Source organism: Elephantulus edwardii, unplaced genomic scaffold (genome assembly GCF_000299155.1).
Source record: "Elephantulus edwardii isolate Elephantulus edwardi_28Jun2011 unplaced genomic scaffold, EleEdw1.0 scaffold00016, whole genome shotgun sequence".
NCBI lineage: Eukaryota > Metazoa > Chordata > Mammalia > Macroscelidea > Macroscelididae > Elephantulus > Elephantulus edwardii.
The window spans coordinates 178,283-182,375 of record NW_006399766.1 but is presented as its reverse complement, the minus strand read 5'-3'; the positions used below and the strand labels follow the sequence as shown (position 1 = coordinate 182,375).

Below are 4,093 nucleotides of genomic sequence, written 5' to 3'. Positions count from 1 at the left end.
TTTATTCCCTTCCCGGCCCTGGTGATTTTGAGCTGCATGATGCTGGGAGGAGAGTGGGGAAACTCCTCCTATCTCTGTAAGGATTTGTCCTGTTCCTCAAAGTTGGGAATGTTGCATACACAAGAATGACTAGGAAACCTTTATTAACTCTGATACTGAGTCACTTCACAGGAAGAAATTACAAGCTTGTAAGAGAAAGGAAACCAACAAAACGAGGGTACTGGAACTGCAGCATGCTTGTTGGGCACCTTGGAGAACAGTGGTTATCTCACAGTCAAGGTTCTGTTCTCCTTGCCACTGTCACCAAGGCTGAACTTGTCAAAGAAGCCAGTGCCCTGGGCCCTCAAGTTGTTCATGTGTTCTCCTAATTCCTTGGTGGCTCACACTTGCTCCTGGAGGAAGGGATTCTTGAGCAATTCACACAACTATATTATCTTCCTTGTCAGTGGTCAGCTGTTGCAGGTACAGGAAGCCTTGGTTGACTCTCTGCTCCACGTGAAAGGTCTGCTCCAATAGTCAACCACCTCATTCTCTCAATTCACACCACTCCAAATCCCTTTTTACTCACCCCACCCTACCCCAGCTCATCCCTAGCCTCAACCTACTCCATTCTATCTCACCCCATCCCATCTACCTCTCTTCATCTCACCCTACACATTCCATCCTTACTATCCCACTCAAATCACTACCTCACCATACTCCATCCACTCCTACCTACCTCACCACACTCTCCATCCCACCCCACCTCAATCTAGCTGACTAAGGGGGGTTTCCCTAGGAAACCTTTTCCCTTCCCCACCCCTGGAGATCTTGCACCACAAGGTGCTGGGGAGACTCCTTCTCCACGGGGATTTGCCCTCTTCCTCAAAACTAGGACAAGAATGACCAGGAGACCTTTCTTTAACGCATGCAAGAACACTTTATTGTAAGAAACATTAGGCTTAGAAGAGGAAGGAAAGCAAAGTGGAGGTGCTGGAACTGCATCATGCTTGCTAGGCACCTTGGAGAAAGGGGTCATCTTGTGGCCAAGGCTCAGTTCTCCTTGTCGCTGTCACCCATGGTGAACTTGTTGCAGCAGTAGTCGGCCAGGGCGGGGTCCTGGGCCTCCATGCTGCGCAGGCTGGTCAAGTAATCACCCAGCTGCTTGATGGCGATCACCTGCTCATGCAGGAAGTAGGCCTCCAGGAAGTGGCAGAGCTGCGGGTCGCCCTTGTCGGAGGCCAGCTGGTGCAGGTCCAGGAGGCTCTGGTTGACACTCAACTCCAGATGGAGGGCGTGCTCCAGGGCGAGCAGGCTGCTGCCCCAGTCATCGCGATCAGGCTTGCTGATGTCGCAGAGCTGGAAGCGGCCCCCGCGCCGGTTTTGCAGGCACAGCAGCTTCTCCGCGTGCTCTCTCTCCTCGCGAGACTGGCGCAGGAAGAAGGCCGTGAAATTCTGGAGGCCCACGTCGTCGCGGTCGAAGCAGTAGGCCATGGACAGGTACACGTAGGACGCGTGCAGCTCCAAGTTGATCTGCCGGTTGATGGCGTCCTCGCACACCTGATGGTAGTTCTGGCTCACATGGGAGGGCGGTGCAGTGGCCATGGTGGTGAGCGCGGGCCGGACAGCAAAGGACGTGTCAAAGTTCCACGAAGAAGGTATCGCTCAGAACCATCACCAAAGATGGCGTGTGGACCACGATAGTGAGGCCTTATATATAGGGGGGATTGGACCCCGGATGTAGGCAGTGCTAGGGAGGCTTTGGGACCCGGATGAACCATCTCTTAGAAGGATGCTTGGGACCCGGATGGGTGGTCCCTAGGAAGGGGTACCAGGACCCGGATGAACAATCCCTTAGAAGAGGATCCTGGACCGGGATGGATGATCCCTTACACAGAGTACTGGGACCCAGATGGGTGATCCCTTCCAATGGGTAGTGGGGCCCAGATAGGCAATCTCTTAAAAGAATACTTGGGACCCAGATAAACTATCTTATCTCTTTCAAGGAATATGGGACCTGGGATAAGGGTTATAGGATGAGCATGACGGCTTGGGGCGGGGGGCAGGTGTTTAAAATGGGGCTTAGAATGGGGAGCATGAGCTCCTCCTTCTATAAGTCCTGGATGATGTGGTAAACGTATGTAATATAATAAAGCTAGAGTTATACTCCACAATAAGTAAAAACAACTTTCTAATCGGTGTGGAAGTGCGCTGCTAACCTAATGAAATCCATCAGTTCTTTGAGGAGAAATATGGTCAGTCTTTTCGCGTAAGATTTGTAGCCTCTGAAAATCCAGTGGAGGCTCACTGTCCGTTTTGAATCAATGACAATGAGTTATATGGCTTTGGTCTCCATAGTATTTTAAATTACTATGGGTATAAGATCAACCATTTTGAGTTTATCCTCTGGATAAAGAAATTTATCTGCACATTATGCTAATGTGATCTGCACAACTACCCCACAGTCTGGTGGCATAATTGCACAACTAACCCAAGGGCAGTACCTCTCTGGTGGTTCAAATTCACCAGCAGCTCCCAGGCAGAAAAGTGTGATTCCATATGATTTACAGCCTTAGAAACTTGCGAAAGGGTCTCTTCTGACTTGAGGACAATGAGTTTCTCACCTCCAAAATCTCAATGAATGTTAAATGGGAAAATACTGTTTGAGACCACGGTTATAAAAATTTTTAAATCATCCACAATAAATTGATTGTTGTGTGCCATGGAGTCTGAACTAAACTATAGCTGACCCTCCAGCGAGTTTTTAGAGGCAGTAAACCACATGGGAGGAGAGCTTTTTGCCCCTCACTGGGAGAACATGAATTCAAACCTCCTGCCTTTGCAATTACAGCTCTGCTTTGGGATAAGATGCTGGGGATAGTAGGAAATGAAAGGATAGGCAATTAATTCTTTAATGGAATAAATGAAAGGAAGGGCAAAGTGGCTAGAATGCATGATCAGATATTGTGTGTATTGTAATTAATATGGAACAAGATATGCGTGATTAATTGTGGGGGGTAAGAAGATGTTTACTCAAAAATCTCTTGTGGAGGTTTGACAAAGATGGGAAGGGAAGAAAGGGTTGTTGTTGTGTTGTTATGTGCCGTCGAGTCGTTTCCGACTCATAGCGACCCTGTGCACAACAGCCCAAAACCCCGCTCTGTCCTGCGCCAACCGCACCGCCTCTGACACACCCATCCCTATTACCCCAGTCACCGAATCAATCCATCTCATAGAGGGTCTTCCCCTCCTGCGTTGTCCCTCAACCCTCCCAAGCATGATGTCCCTCTCCAAGGACCCGTCCCTCCTGGCAACATGTCCAAAGTATGTCAGACAAAGCCCCAGAATCCTTGCCTCCAAGGAGTAGCTTGGTTTAATCCTCTCCAAGATGAATCTGTTTGTTTTCCTGGCAGTCCATGGTACATTCAGTACCCTTCTCCAGCACCACAGCTCAAAAGCATCCACTCTCCTGTCCTCCCTAGTCATTGTCCAACTCTCTGATGCATAACAAGCGATTGCAAAGACCATGGCCTGTATCAGGTGCACCTTAGTCTCCAGAGAGACACTGTTGCTCCTGAGTACTTTAGAGAGGTCCCTAACAGCAGACTTTCCCATCTCGATACGCTTTTTGATTTCCTGACTGCTGGTGCCAAGAGTGTTGACTGTGGAGCCGAGCAAACTGAAGCTGTGAACAATCTCAATCTCTTCGTCATCCATCCTGACGCTGCTAATTGGTCCAGTGGTGAGAATCTTTGTCTTCTTGACATTGAGCCTCAGTCCATACTGAAGGCTGCAGTCCTAGAGATTAATAAATGGAGTGGTAGGGTGACGGGATAGGCAAGGTACAGTGAGGATTTAATGAGAAATAGTCATAAATAGCAATGATCAGTTGTAATTCATGTTATAAAACATAATAAATATGAATGAATGAATGAGAAACAATTTTAAAAACATGCACCATATATCATTAGCTACTATGAAGCATAACATCTTCTGTTTTCTCATTCCTGGCATTTTGTTGTTGTTATGTGCCGTTGACTCACTTGCAACTCATAGTGACCCTATATACAACAGCCCTAAACTCTGCTCTGTCCTGTGCCAATCGCACTGTCTT

The 4,093-nt window shown here is 48.2% G+C and overlaps 1 pseudogene; it reads right to left on the bottom strand.

Annotated features, from left to right (window-relative positions):
- Window positions 1-1,032: 1,032 nt before the first annotated feature.
- On the bottom strand, window positions 1,033-1,584 carry LOC102862479 (annotated as a pseudogene).
- Between the last annotated feature and the right edge of the window lie 2,509 nt (window positions 1,585-4,093).